Genomic DNA, 26,795 nt, shown 5'->3' with positions numbered 1-26,795 from the left:
TGCTAACGGAATTATAAATACAAAGACACAACAAGATACTAATGACAGCACTAGACAAGAACTTCAGAACAAGTAAAAATCTCTTAGCAATTCCACTGTGAATTTCTTTGACTGCATTCAAAGAAATAAATTTCTATTAACTGAAAGCAGTGCAGAGTTGCACAGGATGCTCTTTTGTTGGAACCCACAAAAAAAAAATCTTCATTGAGGATGGAAAGCCTCGCACACAGACAGTAGAATAAACTCCATAAGGCATTTTTGCAGCAAAATGTGGAGATCAGAGCAGTCAGTGACACTGCTTCTGAAGAAACCAACTCAGAGGTTTATCCCTGTTCCAAGAACACATCCCAGCAAAAATTCAAGCAATAGTCTTCCAAAAGGAATTGTCTCCCCTCACTGCTACTTGAAGAGGACAAGGCTACACTTCGATTAATCTGGAAGAAGAAACCGGCATTCAATTTGTGAGGAAAAAAAACCTAAACCAGTTGGTCCTAAATCATCGCCATATTCTTCATACTCTGGTTACAGCAGGACAGTGATGCACTAAAAAAGCTAAAGACAGGTAAATTCAGTTCATTTTTATGGTTGATGGAGACTGGGCAAGTAGATCGTTCTACTGATCCTGATCCACACTTGCTACTGTGCACACTAACAGAATTGAGTACTAATATTTTCTTTAAAGGATTGCTCAAGTGCTGTGACTGCTCTTGACAATTTGTCAGATTACCAGCCACTTAGAAAAGAAAACAGTGACTTCAAACACATTAGCAATGAGAACATTGCCCTGGGTTTAGGAAAATGCAATACGAGAAGTAATCTGTCTTTCAGACTGAGTTTTAAAATATTGTTCACTCCCACAAAACTCTTTTATGTTGTGTTTGCAAAGCACTGCTTAATAAAAGAAACTACTAGAAACAAACCTTTCTGTTGAGCAGAAAGAAATAGATTAAAGATTAAATTTGGTCTAGCAAGCCAAGTTGTGAGTGCATGTACAGCCTTTTATGACTTAATACAACAGCATAATTACATTCTTTTAGTATCCTGCCAGCAATTTCTCGCATCTCAATGGAGTTGTTTTTTTTCATTCCTGGCAATTTATTAACACCACCAGATGGCACCAGTATCCTAACTTCAGTAAAGCAGGTATGTATCTTAATAACTGAAAACACGCAAAAAAAGAAATGGAAAACACACATTCACCAGCAGTGTTGCCCATAGAGATTCCCACATCCCACGGTGTCCCTGGTAGCCAGCCAGACTCACTGGGTCACTCCAACAGCCAGCTCATCCCCTGGTCAGCCCCTTGAAGATGCACACACACCTGGCCACTTCACCTGTCCATGGAGGTTGGCTTGGCTGGCTCTTCAGCAATAACACTCGCTGTAATTGCTGCCGCTGTGGACACACAGGCCTCTGTCCTACCCCCTTGTCTGGCACTTGGTTTCGCTCACTCCAGCCTCTGCAGTTACTGGCAGCCAAGAACAGTCCCTCCTGCATGCAGCCCCACTCCAGCTGCATAACAACCCAGACCCTTATTTGCTCCAGTTCCTGGTCCCATGGATGCATGGGCTCCAGTGACCTGGGGTCCCACTCCTGTTGATGGCTGTTCCGTCCACTCGTGCCTGTCTCTCCAGCTGCTGGCATCCTGGGCCACCTGAGTCGTGGTCTGACTCACAGTTGTTGCCCCTCAGGCCCCCTGGTCCCAGACACTCCTGCACACAGAACAGAGCACCCCTCACCCTCGAAGGAGTTAGAAAGGTGTTTAAGAAGCTAAAAGAGATGGCACAGATCATACACTAGGCATAGCCAATGTACATGTACTGACTAGCCAACTATCTACACATGCCTGACCTAAATCCCCTCATTCCTCTTTACCCACGTTTATTCCAGCCCAAGTTACCTGCCTGCCACAACTGGTGTGGTTAACAGCCTGACTTTTATGACCAATCATTCTCCACAGAATTTCTAGCCAATTACAGCCCAATGTCAGTTCCTTCATAATCGCTATTTTAAAACACAGTTGTAAGTTAATTTCATTAAAGATCAGTGAATCATAGAATCATTAAGGTTGGAAAGGACCTTTAAGATCGCTGAGCCCAACCGTTTGCCCTAACACTGCCAAGCCCACCACTAAACCATGTCCCCAGCTGTCATGTTTCCATGTCTTTTAAATGCCTCCTGGGTTTGTGACTCTACCACTGTCCTGGGTAGCCTGGTCCAATGCCTGATCACTCTTTCACAAAGAAATTTCTCCTCGTATCCAATATAAACCTCACCTGCCACAGTCTGAGGCCTTTTCCTCTTTTTCCATCACCTGCTACTTGGCAGAAGAGGCCAAACCCCACCTGCCTACAACCTCCTTTCAGGCAGTTGTAGAGAGCAATAAGGTGCCCATGGAGTCTCCTCTTCTCCAGGTTGAACAACCCCAGCTCCTTCAGCTGCTCCTCATCAGACCTGTGCTCCAGACCCTTCACCAGCTCCACTGCCATTCTTTGGATACGCTCCAGCACCTCAATGTCCTTTTTGAATAGAAGGGCCCAGAACTGGACCCAGAAGTTGAAGTGAGGCCTCACCAGTGCCAAACACAGAGGGACAATCCCTGCCCTGGTCCTGCTGGCCACAGTATTGCTGATACAGGCCAGGATGCCACTGGCCTTCTTGGCCACCTGGGCACACTGCTGGCTCATGTTCAGCTGCTGCTCACCAGCACCCCCAGGTCCTCCTCCGCTGGGCAGCCACTCTGCCCCCAGCCTGTGGCACTGCACGGGGCTGTTCTGGCCCAGCTGCAGGACCTGACATTTGGCTTTATTGAACCTCATACCATTGGTCTCTGCCCATCGATCCATCCTGGCCAGATCCCTCTGCAGAGAATTCCTGCTCTCCAGTAGATCTACACTCCCATCCAACTTGATGCTGTTTGCAAACTGACTGAAGGTGCAATTGATCCCCTGGTACAGGTCATCAATACAGGTATTAAACCGAACCGGCCCCAATACTGAGTCCTTGGGAACACCACCTGTGACTGATGCCAGCTGGATTTAATTCCATTCCCCATCACCTTCTAGGCTTGGTCATCCAGTCAGCTTTTTACCCAGCAAACAGTACATCTGCCCAAGCCATGACCAGCCAGTTTCTCCAGAAGAATGCTGTGGGAAACAGTGTCAAAGGCTCTACTGAAGTCCACATAAACAACACCCACAGCCTTTCCCTCACCCACTAAGCAGGTCACCTTGTCACTGAAGGAGATCAGGTCAGTCAATCAAGATTAAAAACTAGAACATTACAAGGCCTATATAATGCAGTAATCAGAATGTACTTAATCATTTATGAAGGGACTAGAAAGTCACCATACTTTCCAAGAGCAAGCTAATATCAGCACCTATTTTGTTTTTACATATCCCAATACTTGGGGTTTTGGTTTGGGTTTTTTTTGAAGGTGGGGAGGAGGTGGAGGTGGGTGGGCATGCCGGGATATTTCACCATTCCCTAAAAATCAAAAGTTTTCTTTAGAGGATATAACTTCATAAAATGCAGGCAAGTTACTGATTTCTCCCCAGTGTCTTGAATTATCGGAGGCTTGTGTCAGAGGTACTGTCTCCTGGCATCAAGAACACTGCCTACAAAACACATTCACAAAATCTGAGTCACACAACCAAGCAAAAGGAAAGGTGGAAAGAGAACAACTGCACCAGTACCTAAAGCTCTAGACTGCTATCACATTTTTCACCTTGAAATATTCCCAAAGTCTGTGTCTATTTGTTTAAAGCACAGTTTTGAAGAAATAGTAAATAAAACAAACAAAAAAAATAACAAGGACCAAAAACCCACACTATTTTGTAGACAGTAAGTAAAAGTATCAAGACGGACATCTTAAAGTTTTTAATTCATACAAGAGTATTACTATACCCACACGAATACTAGAGAAAAAAAATTAAAACCCCAAAGCTTATAATCCTAGTTTTAAAGTGACTATGTGAGATGGTAACTGAAATGGCTGCTTTGGTTTTGTTGGTTTGGTTTTTTTTTTTTTCCATCTCTAGCCTTGGTTCCATAACTAGACAAATGAGTGAGATGTTTCTTCTCTCCCTCCCTGCAACCACCTGGCAAACTAAAAAGGATCTCTCTGAATACTTCTGTAGTAAAATTTCTTACACATAGTAAGTATAACTTGATCTTCAATATCGCTCCCCAAGAGACTGCTTCAGTGATGAGCTTTATGCTAGACAGATTCTTAAGTTAGAAATTCTTACTATTCACTAGCCATTTCACACTGCTCTTATATTTTTAAACAATTTATTCATGATCAAAAGACAAGACAAGTAGACAAGCCAAGCAAAATATGAATAATGTAATCTTCAGCCAACTTATTTGAAATTAAATTTGTTATGTTATTTTAGAGAATTTGGATCATTACTAATGGTAAGGCAATAAAAAACAAAGAGGAGTCTTCAGTATCACACCACTTTCATGAAAACATCCTCTGAAAATGACCATGTAGTATTTATTTCTTTAATCTAGTACATTCAAGAGAACTTTGCTCTTTTTTGAGACTTGCCTAACAGGTTAAAGAGAAACTACGTGGGGTGTAGTCGCAGCATTACTAATAGTTGCACTAGGGTGGCTTAAGAAATGTTCACCCCAAAAAGCAAAACACATTCACTTTTACATTTCAGTGTAAAGGAAAAGACAGCACTGTTAACAAATGACATGTAAAAACAGACAAAAATGTTTGAGATAAAGTAGAAGCAATAGTCAGGGCATAGTAGAATTAAACCTACCCATTTACTCTTTACTCACAGCACATACTTATTTTTTTATGGTATGATTAGAGACTGATGTATCTGATATTTTCCATAAAATGCCTGTTTTTCTGTCCACAAAAAATGAAATATGCCCTGCAACAAATGGTCAAAACAGCCAAAATGTCTGCCTTAGAAGTCATTAGTAAAAGACACAGTGAGGAAAAAAAGGATTTCAGTAAGGCAGGAGAAATAACAATGGAGTTGAAGTAAACTGAGTGACTCAAAACTGGGTCCTACACCCCTCATACAAATTCTGATAACATTTTCTGTCATTTCCTTTTGAAGAAAGAAATGAGGAACATCAAGCTCCACCTCCTCCCAGATGTTAACAGGAATTAACCTTTTTTAAAAATTCACAAAACATAACTACTTTTAAAATGATAAACATATTGAAAGTGAATTAAAACAAAACAAACCATCACCACCAACAAAAAAGAGCCATTCAATCTCAGTTTGGCAACTAATCTTAAAAATCTCAGTTACTAGACATGTGTTTAATACCAGGGCTGGATACAAAGACATTTTAATATAAGGTTTTATTTAAATATTTTCTCTTATATATTACCTAGATTTGGGGTTTTCATTAAAATTGACTGTATTAGAGTTCTGAACAAACTATTTGTTAAATTTTAGCTAGAAATGGTTGCACAATAGATCCCTCAATGTCTGCAGCCAGAGACAAATAAAAGTACCCAAATTATCAATTAGTTTTCTTCTTTAACTTTTCAACTGACAACAGATGCTTACAAAGCACAAAATTAAGGAAGAGATATTGAAAATTAAGTAAAATAATTAACTGTTATTTCTCTAATAATTCTCTCTTTGTTAGTAAAATGGCAAAAGAAAAGAGAGTTGTAATATGCAGTATATTACTCTACTTTAGAAACACATCTACATCTTTACCTTTCCAATAATGTAACAGAACATTGCAAAGAAGATGGACATCATCCCTGCATTGAGACTCATTTCATTTTTGATACATGTTGAGTTTTATTAGATTCACTGTAGATTTGAACTCATAGTCGCCATGACTTAGCAGTATAAACTAAAAACCCCCATGGGCAGTGCCTTCCGTCCAAACATTAACAAGATTTACTGCAGCTATAATCAGATAGAGATTAACTCAGAACCTATCAGGGGTCAACTTCAATAGACACAGCCTGGTCTGCTGTCAGTGCGATTTTGTAAAGCACTGGTAAAGCATCTTCTGAAACAATATTCAATTCTAGATGAACACATTAAGGAAGGATTGCATGAAAGTGGACCAAGTACCAGGAAGGGTTATCACAATTGGAAGGGCACAGTCTGTGAATGAAAAAACTCCTCTGTCTTTCCTACATTCACCTATCACATCCTGGGCTGAGAGGGCTTATGACTGCTACTTATAAGATAAGGAGAAAACAGTTATTTAAATTAAAAATATGTGATGTAAAGAAAACCCAGGCATAAACTATCTAAGAATTATGTTTAGGAGGGCTTTAGAAAAACGTCCCCAAATATGTGTAATACTCTAACACTTCACATAACGTAGAAATGTAATCATGCACCTTGTTTACTTACTTAAGAGACAGTGGGAGATGGTGGAAACAAAAGCAAAGTTAACTAAATGATCCAGACAAAGCTTCAGGCTTTTACAATTCCTCTAAGATGCTGCCCCTGATACAGCAAGGTCACAGCAAACTCGGAAAAATGACAATAAGTGTGTTTTTTCTTTTGCCAACTCCAGATCAACAAATGCAAACAATGTCATACCCTCAACTCTTTGATCTGCAGCACAATCATTATTAAATCCCCCTCGTAAACACCACCTGTAACCTCTCAAAGTCTTTGTTATGGAAGCCCACTACAGAGTTTTGTTGCAGGACTATGTCATGAAGAAAGAAAACGATAGTGCCTTTACAATGTACAAATGGGAATTCAAAAGAGGACAGAAATTAACCACCCTGCATCTATACAGAGAGCTGGAGACAGATTTTGGCATTAGCTGCCTTCAGCTCTGAAGGCGAAAGCAGACATAGTGCAAAGAAATTCAAGACTAAGGTTCTCCTGACGTCAAGCAACAATGATTAAAAATTGCTTTACATTAATATGCATAAAGCATCAATACTAAATCAGAGCTGGCATTTTTAAAGGTTCTGTTTAGGAAGAAGAGTAATAAGAGTGAAAAATAAGAGAATGGCAGATTTTTAAAGTAAGAAACGTGTACATACACACTAAATGCAACCTGGCCTACTTACTTGATTGCTTCCCACCTACCATCACAACTGTCAGCCCCAGTGTGTTATTCCCCATATCCCTCCTCCTCCACTTTTTCCACTGCCTCAACATTTCTTACAGTCAGATAAGGGATAAATATGTATTACATCCACACAAAACATACTGGAAGTGTAATTAAGGAAGAGATCACATTCCCGTATTTCAGCAATAGGAAGATTTTCAAGTGGCAACAGATGGCAGGCATCTCTTATCAGAAATAAAACTTGATAATGAACATAAAGTAATACATGATATGAGAATTTTTTATAGGTACTTTGTTTTCTTTCAGAGTATTAATTTAAAAAGCTACTTTAAAAAAGCTACTTTAAGTGCAGTTATAGTGATCTACATTGAGCTTATAAGTTACAATATAAATTTCATTGTAAAATGATGTCTATCTTCAAATCAATACTTAAAAGTTATTGAAACTAATCCAAAAGACTGCTGCTATGTTACAAAAGAAGGATTTAAAAAAAAAAAAAAAAAAAAGAGCTGGCTACTGGCAAAAACATCCTAGAGAAAGAAACATAAATTATAAAAAATCATGTATTCCTGTAACTTGCCAAACATGTAGAAAACAGAAGATTAATCCAGTTCTCAGAGTGCTTTCAGAGAGGCTATTTTTTTTTCTATTAGTTTACTGAAGTGTATTAAAATATTAGGGTTTGGGGGGTGTTGTTTGTTTATGTGGTGGTTTGCTTTTTCATCTCCAAGCAGCCACCTCCAGTACACTACAGTCATAAATTGTCTTGGTCTTACTTATTAACACCATAAAGCCAGCCTGTAAATTTCAAAAAAGGGAAAAGAAGGTGATTAAACTTTTCTAGGTTTCTTGAATGGCATTTGAAATGACAGTAAACATACCGCTACAAAAATACAGGGACATTTAGTGTTACAAATTTCTTATCACTTAAGACATCCTTGTCCTACATCAACTTTTTCTACATCAGGCACTAGGGGGCACGTAGCTAGCCAGTCAAATTTCAGATGCAAGACTCTGAAGCACATTAGCACAAGACTCTAATCACTCTGGATCAGAATTTCAAACTTTTGAACTGTACCGAAGTTCTGTGTCTTGGTGGGAAACGTGTCTGGCAGAAGATCTGCAATGAGCAGCGTGCCTGGAGACTTGCAGACTGTGAGCATATGAGGTGGCCCTACAGCAACAGCATGGAAACTCTTCAGTTTCGTTGTACCTGCAGCACCAGCTGCTAAGGGAAATGGGATTTTCTCTTTTTCAACTCCAGCCTTCTCAATCATTCACTCCTTTTAAGCTCTGAGACAAGTAATGTAGTGGGCAGAGCAGGAGTCAGCAGCACAAAAGCAGAGGGAAGGGAAAGGGCGAGGCAAGAAGGGTTTGAAAACAATAAAACACTTTCAGAATTTGGTGTCTTGCACTGGTTTTAGCTGCTCTACTTGTACTCAGTATCACTGAAATTAGGGCTGTGTACTTAACTATAATGTCAGTTTATTACACTATTAAGCCCACTTAGAAATAGGACAAAATTTTATTACCAAGAATTTTATGCCCATCTTTCACACACCCCAACAAATTAAGTACCATCTCAGAGAAAAAGGTATTGATTATAAAGAATCATAGGACAAAGAATTATCTTTTGCAACTTTTGCACTCATATGTTAATAAGAAGGGTGGAGTTTTTAAAACTCACTTGACTGCCGCGTTCAAACCTCTACAGTTTGTATTTAAGTTTAGCCAGTACCTCGCCCTCCACAGGAACCATTTGCACACAAATGCTTTCACTAACAGCAAGCATCACACATACCTATCAGAAATCATGTTATGGTAATGTAAGCCATTTCCATTTCATGCTGGTAGAGCTTAGGCAGCTGTAGCATAAGCAGAGAAGAACTACAGCACAAAAACACTGCCCCAAAGCAGATGTTTCATTTAACAATAGAAAACCTAAAGGAATCTGACACATTTGTAATATAATCCAACTAGAAAAGGTGATTTAATGGTTTCAAAGTGCTAAAATATCAATACTATTATTCTTCATTTTTATTTTGGGGAATCTTTTTAAATCAAATGGACTTACTACTGTATGTGGTCTATTGTATAATACTTGTATGTGCACAAAGTTCTTCTATATAGATTAGTAAGGCATACATTTAAAATACAATTTAGTTAGTGAAACTTTTGTTTAGAAAAACTTTTAGAGATTACATTGTCAGTAAATTTCCTTGCAAGAAAAAAATTCTGTTGCACTTTACATTAGAAAATGTATTTCCTTAACTGCCAACTAGCTGTCTTGATTAGCAGAACTTTAGAATTTCATCACTATACTGTACAAAGCAGCTCCTAATAAGGTCTCATTAAAACATCTTCCAGACAGGTAATGCTGTTTCAAGGCTTAGGGATGCTTTGGCAATGACTCATAAATCTGCAGATGGTCTTCTGCTGGACTGCTAAATCCATTTATTCACAGGAAGGTTAACGGAGAACTTGAGAATGCCCAAGGCAAGAGGATGCACTGCATGGTGAAAAACTGAACTTTGTTTGGCAGTAACACACCATTAGCTTGGCTCCACAGCCTGTGAAACCACTTCCTTCAAAACTCTTAAGTCAGGTCCATTCCACACACCTCTTCCAATTAAAATATACTTAGCTGTTCATATCGTGAGTTGGTCATGACAGATTCTTGACATAGTTCTTAAAAGAAACTAACAAATACTAGGGCACAGAAGAGTATCTGTGCAACAAGAAGTTAACATTTTCTGCAAGACAGCTTGAATGAAAATGTCTGACTGGCCAGATTTTACCCTACTAAACATTTTTACCATTTCTGACAAAAAATCACTAGCTTAATTACATTCAAATTACTCTTTACATTCTGTTGTTTTCTTTATTTCAGGCTGAGGGTAAAAGATCATTTCCAATCAACATGCATTTACAACCACTGATAAAACTGGGAAGAAGTCTTAAAAGTGTCAAAGGTTTTAGAAGTCTTTAAAAATATTATAAAAACATAGCATTATAGCAGGAGTGAACTTCATTTCATAAATGAACATCACTAAGATCTTCTCTAAATACAATCTGGCTCATTAGCAGAAATCAAAACCACTGCTAGGGGCAGGCAGCTTTTGAAGAAAAGACTGCTCTTGAGTGCTATCCCAGATTAAGTCTTGACAAAATGGTATAGACACATTTGTCATACACTGGAATAGTATGTTCCAACATCCTCCTTGTTGAGAATTCAGAGACCTAATTTACAAGTCATTAAAGGGGCACTTCATTTCACATGGACCAAAAGGAGACTAAGAGACTCTTGACTTCCAGTAATTTAAGTGTGAGATCAAAACAAGCCCTGAGTCTCATGAAGAAGAAAGTTCTTTAGAACCAAACCTTCAGTGAAACTCTGCTATCTGAACCCACATAATTTCCTTGAATGTTTAATATCTATGCATTTCAGAGAAAGTAATTTAAGGTCTTAACCACAGCTGAAACAGACTGTAGTCTTCCTCACAAAGTCTTCTGCAGAACAGATGGGCAACTCAAAACACCAAGTGGTTTTCAGTTGCCATTTGAACTGATGGTGTACATTTACACTGATTGGTCCATGACTCCATCCATGCAAGATACCAAGGGTTTGAAAGGTTCACCACAAAGAACTGTGGTCCTGTGCCATCAGCTCTTAAAAAACTTTAAGCTTTTGTGATCTTCACCTTCCTTCTTCCCCCTATATATTGTATATTTTAACTTTCACTGTTGAAAAATCTTAATCTTACAGTGAACACATCTAGTTACGTAAAATGTTAAATGCAATTCTAGAACCCAAGAAATCAACAAGAGAGACAAGGAAAACGTGCATCCCTAGTGAGTAACTGTATCATAACCTGAGTACTAGGATTTTTGCATCTTCATCAGAAGTAGTTACAGATCTCTATCAGAAATAACAATTTTCCCTATTAGCTACTTATGAAAAACAGAGGAAGAATCTTCATGTAACACAATTCCTCTTGTTATTTATGAAAAGGTCTTTAAAAATTCAGATTTTCAGTCACCTGACTGCACGTATTAGTCCAGATACATTGGCACAGCAGTAAAACAGTAGCTGTCAAAATGGAACTCTGTACTGAGAAGCCAGATGCTACCAGCAGATAAGAAATAGAAAGGTGCTACAATTCAGCTGAATGCACATTTTACCAGCCATCCCTTTTTAACGTTCCTATGTAGTTTATGCCCAGATAACAGTTAACCTGATGGTCAACTAATCCAAACAAAACTTAAAGATTTGAAAGGACCTGAAAAATTACATATCCATTACTTTGGTTAAAACAATTCAGTGACCAAAGCTTTACAACTTCACGGATTTATCCAATAATTGCCTCCGTGCTAATACAACAAAGGATGAGGAAATGTTGCTAGAACTGTCCCATAACTTGCAAATGGTTAGCAAGTATTCTGTATTTTTTCTGGATTCAAATGTATGGATAGTAACTTACATAAAGTTAGCTACCCATGTACCATACAACTCTAATGATAAGGAGCCTTGCAAAATCATAAAACCCCGGGAGGGCTTTAGGATGCACTCTGCTCACACCTTTCCCATTGTTCTAACGTTCAGCTCTTTAAGACACAAATTGCAGCAATGATACAACAGTTACTCAGTCTCCTTTGAACTAGCTGCTGCAGCCTTCTTACCTCAGACACAATCCTCACCTCTGCAAATATGAAAACAAACCTGGTAGCTTGCATTATTTACTTAGCATTAACAGTATATTTAACGGAATATTAATCAATAGAGCACAAAAGCTGTTTTTATTTCTACCAAAACCTGTTCAGTCCTCCATATCTTCCACTATTTGATTCCCTCAAGACCTCCTAACTTGAAGTCTTGAAACTTCAGTTTTGAAAACACTTTTCATGCTTTTTCCTCTCTCAAAAGAAATACAACTGTCAAAGTGAAAACATGGAGGAAGGGTGACAAAAATGCAACACAAAATCAGGACCATGTGATCTGCGACTTGCAGCTGTCAAAACAAAAGCATCAGTCTTTGTGCTGGTTTTGGCTGGGGTAGAGTTAATTTTCTTCACAGTGTCTAGTATGGGGCTGTGTTTTGGATTTCTGCTGAAGCCACGGTTAATAACATAGAGATGTAATTGTTATTGCTGAGCAGGGCTTACACTGAGCCAAGGCCTCTTCTGCTTTTGTACTGTAGCACCACGGAGGAAGTTGAGGCTACATGGGAGGTTGGGAGAGGACACAGCCAGGACAGGTGACCCCAACTGACCAAAGGGATATTCCAGACCATGTGACATCATTCTCAGTATATAAAGTAGGGGGAAGAAGGAGGAAGGTGGGGGAGGATGTTTACAGTGATAGTGTTTGTCTTCCCCGGTAACCATTACATATGATGGGGCCCTGCTCTCCTGGAGTTGGCTGAACACCTGCCTGCCTGTGGGAAGCAGTGAATTAATTCCTTGTTTTGCTTTGTTTGTGTATGTGGTTTTTGCTTTCCTTATTAAACTGTGTTTATCTCAACCTACAAGTTTTCTAGTGCTTGCCCTTCCGATTCTCTCTCCCACCCTGCAGGTGGGGAAGTGAGAGAGTGGCTGCCTGGGGCTTGGCTGCTGGCTGGGCTTAAACCAGGACAGTCCTTTTTTGCGCTGTCAGGCAAAAACGGTTCAAGATAATGACGGATTTGATCGGGATGTACTAGATTGAATTTACAGCTGTTAGTGCTGTTTAGCTAGTAATCAGCAGGCTCCTGTGCTTGCTATGGGGCTGGCTTTCCTGTCCGTATACTAAGAGTCTAGTGCTTGTCATTGGCTGCTTTTTTCTTCTGCTGCTTGCTGTAGTGCTGTACTGCTGATCACCTCACTGAATTGTGCCAGGGAATGTTCTGACAACAGCCATGGCAATGCTCCTGGGCTGGCAGGTGGCCAGGGTGTTGCTGATGTTTTGTGCTGCTGTACTGGACAGGCTGGAACGTTGGTCTGCACTTGAGCTGAAGGGACTACGACACTTGAATGAGTCCAATGGAAGAGATATCACCTGCAGCCCACGGAGGACCCCATGCTGGAGAAGCGGGATGCCTGAAGGAGGATGTGACTCCGTGTTTCTCATGGTAAGCCTTTCCTTCAGATACCGTTCCTTACATGTGACAAACTTCCCTTGAAAGACAGTGGACAGTCACTCACAGTGCTGAAGGCCCAAAAGGCATTTCCATCAACTGCAACTGAGCTGCAGAACTATCCAGAAACTCCGAGACTCTCTATTCCTCAGCACTGCAAAAAAACCCTCAGGGCCCTCTGTCCTCTGCAGAAACAAGGGCAATGAATAAGCTCCTGTCAACCCTACAAAGGCAGAGGAAAACCAGCAACCTGGACAAATCAAGCTTGGCAGAACTCTCCTTTACTCCCTTTGTACTCATGTCAACTGCACTCAAAGTAGAGCCCCCAATGTAAACAGCACTTAAAATGAAGACTGCCATTAGAGTGCCATTAGAGTGACAAAAGCATGTAAACTACTAGTAGAAGAAGGAATAGTTGAGAGGAATTAGAAAAGAAATTAACACATTAACAGGTAATAGAAAGTGAAAAAACAGTGGTTTGAACAAAGGAGGATTGTAAAGACAGGGCAAAATACCCGAACTCACCCAATAAGCACAAAAAACCATTCCTCCAATACAGTAAAACTCCAGCTTTTTAAGCTCTGAGTTTATTTTGACATGCTGACCATACCACTCTTATCATAATAAATCAGAACAGGAACATAAAGAGCAGCACTAAACTACTGATATTCTAACCCAGCCATAACAGTTTTTTACCTTTTCAACTTTTCAGCAATTAGATGGTTTATCCATTAGAAACACCAGAAAGCACAGAGGTTTGAAAGTATCTTCTACCAAAACACAGAAGACACTCATAACTAGATTTCATTGGCCATGTCTCTCCCATTTCATATGTTCTGAATTTGTCTTAATATGTTTGCATTTGGGATCAGTCCCATTTCAAGACGGAAAGATTCCACTCATGCTTGTGGAAGGCTTAATGAAATTATGATGGAGACATGAGACTGGCATCTCTGAAGTTTCCTTAAGCTGCTACGTGTGGTCATGTAAAACAACCATTACACTTTCGAGCCTGAATTACCTCAGTCAATGACTGAAGATTGCTCCAACATTCCAGTTCAAAATGCTTCACAGTATTTTCAGCAGAATAACAGTGTTTGAAAACTTGTAGAAAGTATTATACCTTTAAAGCCATCACATTCCATTTATTTTCATCTTCTTGTCACCATTAGATCTAGTGTTCTGCACACATGTAGGAATGGAGGGAAGAAGTTAAATGTCTAGCAAACAAAAACACGCATTATCTTCCACAATGAAATGACAGTTCACATAAAAAAGTATCTGCAATTATCAAACCTTTTCCTGTTTTGTTGAGTTTTGGTTTGGGGGTTTGTTTTGTGTTGTTTCAGGTTGTTGGTTTCTTTGTGGTTTTGTTTTTACGTTTCGCTGTCAATGTTGCACCAAGGATTTCCAAAGTTTATGCAGTGAAAAAAACCATCTTAACAGACAATCTAATAATATGTCACAGTTCAAGAAAACCTCATAGTACAAATGGAATATCATTCAATCATCCTAAACTTTGCATCAAAGTAATTCTTAACAGGTAGTTCTGCAAACTCTAACCAAAAGGCAGAGCAACACCATTACAACATCACTATCTTGTCTGTCAGTGTCCTAATACTGCAACATGACACTGGTTTAGGGGACAAGGACTCTAGACAGAATAATCCAGTGGACAACAACAGTATCAGAGACTTCAGCACTTACAACTGAATTCTTCACTGTGACCTAATCAATGCTGTGACATGATATTTGCTGCTTTATTTAAAACAGTAGGCAGGAGCTGAAAGGTCTAAATTATTAAGGCAACAAAATAATTTCACCATTTGTGCAAGGGCCTCGACAACCTCACTTCTGCAGTGTTGGAAATGACAAGCTGCAACTGTCCACACCCCTTGCTGGAGAAGGCCACCTTGAAGCTAAAATTCCTTACACATCAGGTGATTATTTTAACAGAATATTAGCATAAATCACTGATGAAGGCAACTTTATGGTAGTACAGACTTAATGTAGCAGAAGAGCAAGGAAAAAACTCTTCAGGAAAAAAGGCAGGTGTAATGAGAGCTAGATCCACCAACTTGCCTGACAGACAAAATTCTCAACTGCTATTTTTACAGCATACATTAGTAAGATCCCTCAAAATGATAGTCTGTACTCAAATTCAGTAGTTTTAGCCCATAACCAAGTTGAAGACATGCTCTGTGTTTAGATCTTTGCACAAAGGTCTTCAGAATTCCTTAAAACAAGGCACTGATGTCGGCATTTACAGGTAATGTTAGTGAAAATAAATAAGTTGAAACAGAAAACAAATTGCAAATCAGCTAGATCTTGCCAACTTCAAGTACAAAAGACAGCACTTACAGAAAAGTGAAACAAAGTAATAGACTTAATGAAAAATAAAATCTGTAGAAGAATGGAACAGTGGACCAGCTTCTTGGTTTTTTTGTAGAAGAGACACCTTGTGAAAAAACAGTATGAAAGCAGACAAATAACGACTCAATGGCTTTAATGCTGCTGCAAGGAGTCATGACAGCATTTCACATGGACATAATGATTCTATAATACACTCTAGAACTTTTCTACTCCACAGTAGCAGATCAAAAAGCAGCAAATTACAAAGAAAGCAGCGTCTTCTATTAACTAAAGCTTTTTATATTTACCTTTGACTCATTCTGTATGAAAGGGTATCCGTCATTAGAAACATCACTGAACTTACAGAGTGATCAAAGAATTGATGATTAGCATTCAAAGAGAGAGCTGTTACCAACAAAACTGTTATGTCACACATTGATACAAACTACTCAAAAACTGCAGAAAAAATATTCTCTGAAAAGGCTCAGCCTAAACAGAGTCTGACAGTCCATGCAAGGTATAAGTAAATAAACAAACACCATCTCTGCTACTTATCATAATAATTGTATTCCAGGTATACTTTAAGTCTCCCCATAGGAATTTTTAAAAGCAAAATCACTTTCATAGACCCTTATTGCTTCCTACAGCAAATTTCAAACATTAGATGGATGTGTGACATGCAGTAAAAAGAGAAGAAAGTCCTTCAGTGCAGAATATTACCTACTGCAGCCTGCTAGTAGCCTCTATAGGGTTGAATTTGGTTCCTCTCTGCAATTCACCGAGAACTACTTTTGGAGATTGAACTGCCATAAGAGAAAATCAAAACAACGTACCAACATTAACAAAAACGCAGTAGTGACATCTACACTGTCACTGTCTCCCTCCATTCTTCAGAACACACCTTAATAATCATTGCAACAAACAGGTATCAGTAGAAGTTTGGCTGACAAGGTCAGAAAGGACCATGTCTCACAGAGATCTCCACACAGCAAACCCCAGGCATCGGAAAGACTTTTTGTTCTCAGTATTTACCATGTGTAGGTCTCTTCATACTTGAAAGAAGTAATTTCAGAGGGGAAAAAAAAGATGAAAAAAAGCTCATTCCTTTGGTTTTGGATTAAAGCTGTGAGGAGAGAGCTGAATTTTGGGGTTTTTTTTCCATTTGAATGCTAAAATTGTCAAACTCTGCAGATGGTGATAATGGATGAGTAAGTCGAAAAAAGGTTACTTATCATGGGAAGCCATAAGTGGTTAAGGAATCTGAGGGAGAAGCAAAAGCAGCTCATTTTTCCTTTGTCTTCACTCTTCCAGTGAATATATTTTATGGTAGCATCAGGCATAATAATGGAGGTTACAGAAGAGGATTCCAAAATCTTTTCACGTATGCTGACACCCCGTACTTCCCCATTCTAAAGATCAAACAAATGTCTATGACACTTTCCAAACACCTCCAGAAATTCAACTCACTGTCAACTCATGCTTGTGCTTGAAGACTAAATGCTCTGACAGAGCACTGGCTTTGGAAGTCTACCTGAGGTTCCAATATGAAAGTCATGGAGGGAGGAACTGAAACCTGGGGACAGCATGTACTTTCTCTTCCCAAAGGGAAACAGCAAAAATAATTCATTTGAAGACCATAATTCATTTACATACTTGATCACAGAATAGCTTATATATAGGATAAGTCCTACACCTATTTTCATCCCATGGTATTGAAAATTCAATGAATACATACAAAGGCCAGGGTAAAATACATCTTTGTTCAAAAAAACCCAAAAAACCCACCAAAACCAAAGGGAAACAAACCAAGAAATTATCCTGTCTGTATCTGCAAAAATTCATCCAAATTCAAGCCATTGTTAGTCATTAAATCATAATTACACAACCCATGAGCTATTATTACCTAGGAAAAATAACCTTGCATAATTTGAATAACTGTTACAGATTAGAGCAAATTAACTCCGATAAACAATTTCCAGTGGTAGCACCTAAGATTACACCTAAAAAGTTACATTAAAAATTAGAGCAACTAATACAGCACTTTTCCCACCTATGTACTTTGAAGATAATGAAAAGAAACCTTCAAGATTCACTTAATACCACGTGGATCAATCTGCACAGACAGCTTCTGGTAACTTCTATCAAAATTTGAAAGAACCTGACAAGTAAGGTGAACTGAAGAAAACTGCTCCACTAGCTACCCAGAATCCTTTTTACCTGGTCTGGTGCCATCTACATTACCTCAGACACACGACTATACAAGTCTAGACTACTTTTCTTGTGGCCAGTAGTCAAAGAAAGAAGGATGAATGAAGCATTTTACCAATATAAACACAAGACTTCTTTACGGAATAACCTGATCTTTGAAGGGATTTCGACCTCATTCTAGTCAGACAAGAAAGAGAAGTACAAGATTAGAAAGGCAAAATTAATAAATTGGTATGAAAATAAACTATTTACTCTGTTGCCACCAAGCATAATGCTACTCTTAACAAGTATAAGTGTTATTAAAAAGCACATTTCATTTAAACTCCTCTTAGTCAATAAGAGTTAGATTGAAACTTTTGGTAAAATAAGGTATTGCTAGAGTATTCCAATGACAGAAAAAGCATATATGGACATTTTCCAGAGAAAAATACAAAAATATTGGTCATCTCTCTGCAATTTGTCTGAGAACAGTATAAGCATAGACCAAAGAACTTTCTTTTACCAAGATTTTAACTAAAAATCTGTGAAGTAATCTTTGTCTCATGGTAACCCAACATAAAAAGTATGATCTTAAAGCATAAAGATGCAAGGCTACTTTGCAATCAGTTTAAGGAAACTGCTATAGGAAAAGACAGTTTAATTATTTCATTCAACAAATTAAACACATGCATGGAAACGTTACTAAAACAGGTAAGTATTTATCTGTAAGTCCATGAATTTCACTCAAGAGTGAAATTTTTTTACTGATCTTTTTACACACCGAAGAACTTCTCCACAAGTGCAGACTTTTGCACAGGGAAAGAGCAACTTGAACTTGTGAACAAGAAATTCTAAGCGAGCGTTTAACAAGCGGTGACGTTATTCTTCCTTTCCCTGAAAAAGACTGAGTAAAGCTTAAAAAACAGACAGTGAACAACCAACTAGAACAATGGTAAAGAAAGACTAAACCTTTGCTGTAGCACTGCAGCTGGAGGGGGTGGGCAGCTTTCCTAAGTGCAGCCAGAAGCAACCAGGCAAACATTGTACATTAGTTGGGGGTCCACACCCGAGAAGAAAGGAATAACTTCAAAGATGGAAGGAAGAACATTACACGCATCAAGAAGACTTGGTTGAATACAGCGTGTTAGCACTCTTAAGTGAGCAAACAGCATCAGAAGTATCTTTAACAGATACAAATTTAACAAAAGCTACACTTTGAAATATAAATAATTTGATATAGAAACAGGGGCATATGTATTCTTAGCAGTGTGTGTGACTAGGTACTTAAACAAGCACATAAAAAATTCCCTTACCTCTTCCTATTTTGAATCCTGAAATCAATATCCGAGTCCTTGTGTCTAGAACATAGTTCATATTTTAGGAAAAAATATAAATTAAACAAAATCCAGTGATTATCACAACAGAACAGTATGAAATACAATCATCTGAAATGCAGGAGTTAAGATCCCAGACCATTTTGACCTTAGTCCCAAGACAGAGCTTAAGCTTCCAGATGTCTCTACTTCCAAATGATTTCTGAAAAAAGTCACTCTAAAGGAACAAAGCGTGGCACTATGTTAAAAAAAAAAAAAAAATCCCATTCCTCAAATTTATTCTACTGATTGCCACTGCTTAGTGCAACAAATAAATTTTTTTATAATAAAAAAACCACTTTGTCTAACAAGCTAAAATTTGGCAATGTCCTTTCACTAAGTAACCAACTGACCCATGGCTTTCATGATGCCAATCTGTGTTCTCAAACTAATAGTTCAGATACCACAAGAAATGTCAGAGACAGCTATTCATAAATAAAGAATATATAACTTGGCCAGCTGTACTGTACCTTTCAGCTTGCTCTTTCACGCGACAAACTAGAAAAAAATGTACAGCACAACACATTACCTGAAAACTCATCAAATGCTGCACTGATGTGTTTCCATGACTAAAGGACATGTATGATAACAAACACTATATTCATGTTTGCATGCACATTGCAAAAGTGTAACAGAGATGACCTGTTCTGGCATAACATCACCCGTAATTCACACAAAATTTATATTACATATAAAGTAACTGTGACATTACTCAACAATAATTAACTAAAGATAGTATCATATACTGTCTGGTTATGTGGAGAGCAAAAAGAAAGTTCTTAAATAAAAGTGAAAAGCTTGACAAGATGGTCATTTGCAAGTCAACAAATAACATCATACTCATTCTGGTAACTTGAAAAAACTATTCCTCTCTTGATTAAGCAAATACTGCACAGCATATTTTCACTGACACTAAACATACACAGAAAGCTTTCTATCTTAAATCAAAATGAATTTATGGTTTCCAATAATAAGGACAGTCTCAGTTTCAAACAAGAAGGATCCTTATTTTGCTGCCAAAACATGAGCCTTTCTAATGTAGACAAAGTTCTAAATTATTATCAGTTACAAAGTCAGAATACAAGTTAGTTATCTCTTAAGATCCTTCCAAATAAATGTCCGTACGGATAAGTCTGCTCCTTGATACTTTGCAGAGATAGAAAATAATGCCAGACCTAGTTTGAGTTCTTCTACTGTCAGCAAAACTACAAAAAGGACTGGTTTCCACACTTGTGTATTTCTTCCTTACAAACTCACCGCACATTATACTAACACCACTACATATACCTCTTATTTTCACCAGTTCTCACCCCTACAATTTCCTACAAGTTCTTCCCCTCAACAATTTCCCCCACTGGCTCTATCTACTTATGATTGTGATTTAAAAACAGGCAGTCATAACTGTGAGAACAGTAATTTTCTGGCACAAAGAACAAGTAACTTGAGCTCACCATAGTTCGTCATTCCCCCTAATTTTGAATGATCTGTACCACTCCCTACTCTTGAAAAGTATGTGTTGTGTTTGTCAAAAAAAATAAAGAGACCCTTAAGTTCCTACATATAGTTTGAAGTTCCTAGTATAAAGTACAGCTTTGAATTAAGGAGAAGGAGAAAGAGGGGGGGAAAAAGAGAACTCAGTGCTGGTTTATCCCTTCCTACAATGCTGGCTCTCCCATATGACTGCAAGACTTCAGGTCTCCACAGTAGTAACCTTCAATCAAACTTTCAGTGGTAAGTAAGACTTTCATTCTCACTAGTTCTCACCACGCTGGGTATTTCACTTTCATAGTCTGCTGATTTAAGTACAGGCGCACTTATTCCATAAAATTAACTTAAGAAAATCTAATTTTAAGCCCATCGGCGAGGCAACAGCAGCACCAGCAGCGACTGAGGTAAGGTAGGGGGTGAGCATTAAATCAAGCTGTACAGGGGGGTTCCCGAGCTCAGGGACTCCCAAGCAACAGCCGAGAGCCCCCTCCAGACTGAGAAGCCCTCACAGACAGGGAAGCCCTCACAAACTAATCAGGCTGGGGATGAACAGATCGAGAGCAGCCACACCAAGAAGGACTGGGGGTGCTGGTGGGTGAGAGGCTGGACATGACCCAGCAATGGGCACTTGCAGCCCAGAAAGCCAATTGTGTCCTGGGATGCATCAAAGAAGGGTGGCCAGTAGGGAAAGGGAGGGGATTCTGTCCCTCTGCTCTGCTCTGCTGAGACCCCACCTGGAACATTCTCGAGTCCAGCTCTGGGGTCCTCAGCACAGGAAGGACATCGACCTGTTGGACTGAGTCCACAGGAGGGCCACGAAGATGATCAGAGGGCTGGAGCACCTCTGCTGTGAGGAAAGGCTGAGAGAATTGGGATTGTTCAGCTTGGAGAAGAAAAAGCTTCAGGGTCACCTAATTGCAGCCTTCCAGTACCTGAATGGAGCCTACATGAGAGCTGGAGAGGGACTTTTTACAAGGGTGTGTATTTACAGGACAAGGGCAATGGATTCAAACTGCAAGAGAGCAGGTTTAGATTAGATACTAGGTGTGAGAGTGGTGAGGCACAAAGAACAGGTTGCCCAGGAAAATTGTGGATGCCCCACCCCAGAAGTGTTCAAGGCCAAGCTGGATGGGGCTCTAAGCAACTTGGTTTAATGGAAGACCTCCCTGCTCATGGCAGGGGGTTGGATCTAGACTATCTTTAAAGTCCCTTCCAACCCAAACCATTCTATTATTCTATGAATTTAGATAAAATCAGCAAGTTTTCCGTTGGTTTTTTAGAGCAATTATAGAACAAACCACTGTTTACAGTGTTTCTTCTTTTAGCAATGAAGCAGTGTTACATATCACAATGGAAAAGATTGCTTTGGACACAAAATAACCTGTTTCTTTTTTCCCTTTTATTGCATATATGACTTTCACATCCTAGCTAAACTTGCAGTCAATAACAAGAAGTAAACAGCAAGTTTACATTTTTAAAAAGAGAGGTGCAAGGAATACTCTAAGTTTACTTCAAGACAGAGCTTCAAATTAAGTCTTGTATAAACTAAAAGACATGGGCAGCTTCTGCCTGGCTTTTAACCTACTATAATCAAATTGCCCTGAGCAGGTTTTCCTCTACATTTCCTTTAAGTATGACAGCACACCTAACTTGGCAAATCAGAGAAGTTCCAACTATCTTTAAACATCTTCACTAGCAATGAAAAAAGAGACCAGAGTTTAGATTAATAAACTCTCAGGAATGCCGACAGTTTTAAATCCACTGCACATCCAAACACCATTATCAGTACAGGCTTCCACTTGGTAATTCTAATTCCACACACGTGCCAAAGGGAGAAAACGTTTCTTTTATAACATACAAGATGTCCTTATACTTTCTTGTAAGCTGGTATCATATCTTAAGACAGTAGATGAAGAGTGAAATGCTATCAACATGCGTTTCAAAATACCATGTCCACTGTCTACCTCACAGGTAGTACCTAGCTTGGAGCTTTCAATGCAAATGCTCCTACTGCTTCTAACTGTTTCCCAGAGAGTTCAGGAATTTAATCTGGAATTACTTCAGTCCTGGGAGATCATTACTTGACAAAAGCTAGAAAGGCCACAACACCTACATTAAACAGCCACGTGTAAAAAAAGAAATTCAAGCTATTAAAGCAGGTGTAGAATAGTCCTTGACGAGAAAACTTACCTGTATCTCAAATACAAAGCTTTGAGATGACGTCCTCTAAATCACTTAAGTAGACAGGAGAAGTAAGAGCAGGACAGCTGCAGCGACCAAAAGCTGTACTTTACAGTCTCTTAGTAGCAGAAATCTTTCCTAGCACGGTAATTAATTTCTGTCATTCTAGGCATTAGTATTAGGCTAGGATAATTACAAACTCTAAGTCGACTTCATTACAACATTTACAAGTGCTAAGTCTTGATTTTCTATGGTGACAGCAGAGTAACAAGATCAAGCAGGCCAGATCAGCCCACAGAGAGAAATCAAAATAGATTTTCCTCAAAAAGTGCTTTATGAAATGTTATATTTCCAAGCTCTCTATCACAGTACACCTAAGCATCTCTAGAAAATCGCATGACCCTCTTCTAATGCATCCTACATGTTTTCACCAAGTACCTTTGGTTCTGCACAAGTTCTGTACTCTCTTAAATATCCTCAAATTACCAACAAATACAACTTAAAAAGAAACAGAAAGGCTGCTGATTTCTGTTTCTATTCACCTTTGTAACCAAACAAAGAATTTTATGAATTGCAGAGCACCTTTATGAGGTACATGATGAGTACTGCAGTTGAGATTCTCACCTGACTTGCCATTAGAAGAACAAACATAGAGATTCACTAGTATCCTACACAACAATAATCAATAATAATTTTTAAAAAGCACATTACATAGTACTAAAAAGACTCAAACCAACATATTTAGGATATACGTAATTTATGTTAAATTTATGCATAAAGGAGACCAATCTACATTGGAAGACACATATATGGAATGCTCCTTAAACATAAAGGCTCACTCGACTTTTTTTTTTGTAACTCAAAGCTTTTCATCCACAAACTTAACTCTTCAGTGAAATGCATGAAGAAAATTACACAGCATTATTTTGCAAAATGCCAAAAAGAAATTAATATTTTCATCAAGTTCCAGACCACATACAGGTAATAAAACAGAATTTCTTTAACTTGTTTCTCAGAGGCATGCATTTCAAACAGAAAGCATGAAAGGGCTAAACTGATTTGACAGAAAGCATGCATAGACTAACAGTTTTGTAACAATTCAAAAAAAAAAAAAAGAGAAAATGTGAACATGCAAAGTAACAAAAGAACACCTAAGTACGTCATAAGTCATAATAATCAAACCTCCTGTGAGCCTTACTAACTTTGGGACATGCTAAACTTTCCACACAGGACACTGAAGTAATAATCAGCACTTTCAGACTAAAAGTGACCAACTTAAAAGCCCAAATGTGACACCACCACAACTCAGTGGCTAGAACTAGAACTCAGTGGCTTAGAAAACTATCAGAACTTTTTAATATGAAACACATACATATGTATATATGTCCTTACACCTTCGAACAATTCAAAGCACCAGCATTCCACACTTCACCTGTGAGTATCAATTCCTTTCCTATTTCTCACGACTTCGAATCCCAGACACACAGCACTGGATCCACATACCTGCACGGCTGAGGTCGCGCACCCAAGGGACGCGTCCCCCTCTGTTCTCCGGCTTACTGGAAACGCCATCCACACCCCTCCCCTCAGACACCCTTTCTCCCTAAGCCTGGAGCCTTGCCCAGACCCCCCCACACACCACAGACAACTCCTCCCGAGGGTAGGAAGGTGTGGGGCGGGGGGTGTGGGGGTTTCCTTTCCCCCAGCAGCCAAGAGCCACCTTCCCCCGGAGCGGGGACAGGGACAGGGACAGGGACAGGCCCGCGGGGCGCTCCCTGACGAGTGAACCCCACAGAACCCCGACCCCGCCTGTGACCGGCCCCCGCCCGCCCCGAAAGTTCGAGTGCAGCCCCCCCAGCCCCCGGCCCGCTCCTCCGCAGCCCCCCACGCCCCCGGGGCGGGGAAGACCCTCGCCCCGCAAGCCCCCCCGGCCCTTCCCGTACCCCGCGGCCCCCACCGCAAATACCCCGCGGAGGGCGGGGGATCGCCGGGCCCGCCCCGCCCCCGAGCCCCTCAGCTGCCCTCCAGCCCCTCGGCGGGGCAAGGCCGGGACCCCCGCGCACCCCCCGGCCCCGCACTGACCTGACGGGGGGGGGCGCGGCCGCCGCTCGGGGCTACAGCGGGGGCTCCCCCCGCCGCCGCCAACCCTCCGCTCCCCGGGCCGTCCTCCCCCGGGCGCCACCGTAGAGCAGAGAGCAGAGGGGTCGGAAGCGCGAGGCGGAGGGGGAACACCGGTCCCTCTTCCCCTTCCCAGGAAAATTAAAAGGAAAAAAAAAAAAGGGGGGGGGGAATTAAAGGGCTCGGCCCGGAGTTTAAAACAAAGAGGCGGAAATAGCCGAGCGCGGCCCGACCGGAGCCGAGCGGGGGCGCCGCGCTTGCGGCGCATGCGCGAGGGGCGCTCACCCGGGAGCGGCGCCGGCCGCCCCCTCCTCCCTCCCCCGGGGAGAGGGGCCGGGAAAGGGGGACCTGGAGTCCGGGAAAGGGGGTCCTGGAGTCCCGGGAAAGGGGGTCCTGGAGTCCGGGAAAGGGGGTCCTGGAGTCCCGGGAAAGGGGGTCCTGGAGCCCCGGGAAAGGGGGTCCTGGAGTCCGGGAAAGGGGGACCTGGAGTCCGGGAAAGGGGGTCCTGGAGCCCCGGGAAAGGGGGTCCTGGAGTCCGGGAAAGGGGGTCCTGGAGCCCCCGCCGGGCCGGGCCCCGACCCCGTCACCGCGGCGTGGAGTCACGGGCTGCTCCGAGCTGGAAGGGACGCGGAGGCATCATCGAGTGCGGCTCTTACCCCTGCTCAGGACCATCCCCAAGAGCCACACCGTGTGCCTGAGAGCACTGGCCAAGCGCTTCTTGAACTCTTGCCAGGCTTGGTGCTGGGACCACTTCGCTGGGGAGCCCGTTCCAGGGCACAGGCACTCTCTGGGGGAAGAACCTTTTTCTAATATCCAGCTTAAATGTCCCCCCTGACTTCAGGCCATTCCCTTGGGTCCTGTCACTGGTGACCACAGAGCAGAAATCAGTGTCTACCCCCCCTTGTGAGGAAGTTCTAGGCTGCAATGAGGTTTCCCCTCAGTGTCCTCTTCTCCAGGCTGAACAGACCAAGAGACCTCAGCCACTCCTCTTACGGCTTCCCCTCAAGGCCCTTCATCTCCTTTGGACACTCTCTAATAGCTTAATATGTTTCCTATGTTGTGGTGCTTAAAACTGCACACAATATTCAGGGTGAGGCCACACCAGCAAAGAGCAGCGATAGTAAGTCCCCAGGGTGCCTGGCCTTGAAAAATCCATCCAACTTGTGAGCAGGAGGGTGAGATCAGCAAAGCTGGTTGGCTTTCCATCAGGATGTGGCTCTGCATTGCTCCAAGCTGCCTCCTCTCTCTCAAAGGTTTTCCTCGAAAGTGCACGGGTGTGTTTTCAACTGAGAAGTCCAGAAACTTGAATATGAGCTGGGTGAATAGGAACACTGGTGGCAAGACCCACACCTTGGTGTCAAACTGCGGGTGACTCAAAACACTTCCAACTGATGAAATGACAAATATTCAGTCTTCCAAAGGTGCGAGGTCTTAGGTCAAGAAGTACACACAAAGCCTGGGAAGCCCATGCTAAATTCAAGTTCATACCAAATAGCTGAATGCTAAACTTGTGAAGACAAGTACTTAAAAATTCACCTGTCCAAACTCTTAAGACACCAAAGCAATCTTTACTTTGCCAATTATGCATATATTTTCCATGTAATGCATTAAAATACCTACTTTCCCCCTTCTTTCTTTCTTCCCTGCCAACAAAGAACAAGCCACAAGGCAGTCTTCCACCTTGTCTGGAAATGTTACTGAAAATGGTCTGTCTGACATGTCTCAAGCCCTCCTTGTCCAACAAACTACCAAGCCTTTATCGTGTGCCAAGACTTCAGGGTCTGTGCTTTGCTCTAGGAGCTGTGCTTTCCAGAAGCTAAGCCTGTGTTAATGGAAAATACGTCAGCACTGTTGATTTGCTTTGTTTCACTTGAAGAGTTATGTAGTTACACAGGTGTACCTTGTATATCAGAAATATGAATTCTGTTTCCAGTTTAACCAC

General features: G+C 40.7%; 1 protein-coding gene across 3 annotated transcripts in view; it reads right to left on the bottom strand.

Moving 5' to 3' along the window:
* Nucleotides 1-25,115, bottom strand: part of PCGF3 (polycomb group ring finger 3) — a 54,747-nt gene extending 29,632 nt beyond the window's left edge. For all 3 annotated transcript variants that reach the window (XM_051777525.1, XM_051777524.1, XM_051777526.1), the window contains exon 1: nucleotides 24,818-25,115. The gene's annotated coding sequence lies outside the window, so the exon portion shown is untranslated. The remainder of the gene's footprint in view (nucleotides 1-24,817) is intronic.
* Between the last annotated feature and the right edge of the window lie 1,680 nt (nucleotides 25,116-26,795).

Source organism: Manacus candei, unplaced genomic scaffold, assembly GCF_025592945.1.
Source record: "Manacus candei isolate 608988 ecotype Guabito, Panama unplaced genomic scaffold, ASM2559294v1 h1tg000010l, whole genome shotgun sequence".
Taxonomy (NCBI): Eukaryota; Metazoa; Chordata; class Aves; order Passeriformes; family Pipridae; genus Manacus; species Manacus candei.
This window is presented reverse-complemented; position numbering and strand designations above follow the sequence as displayed.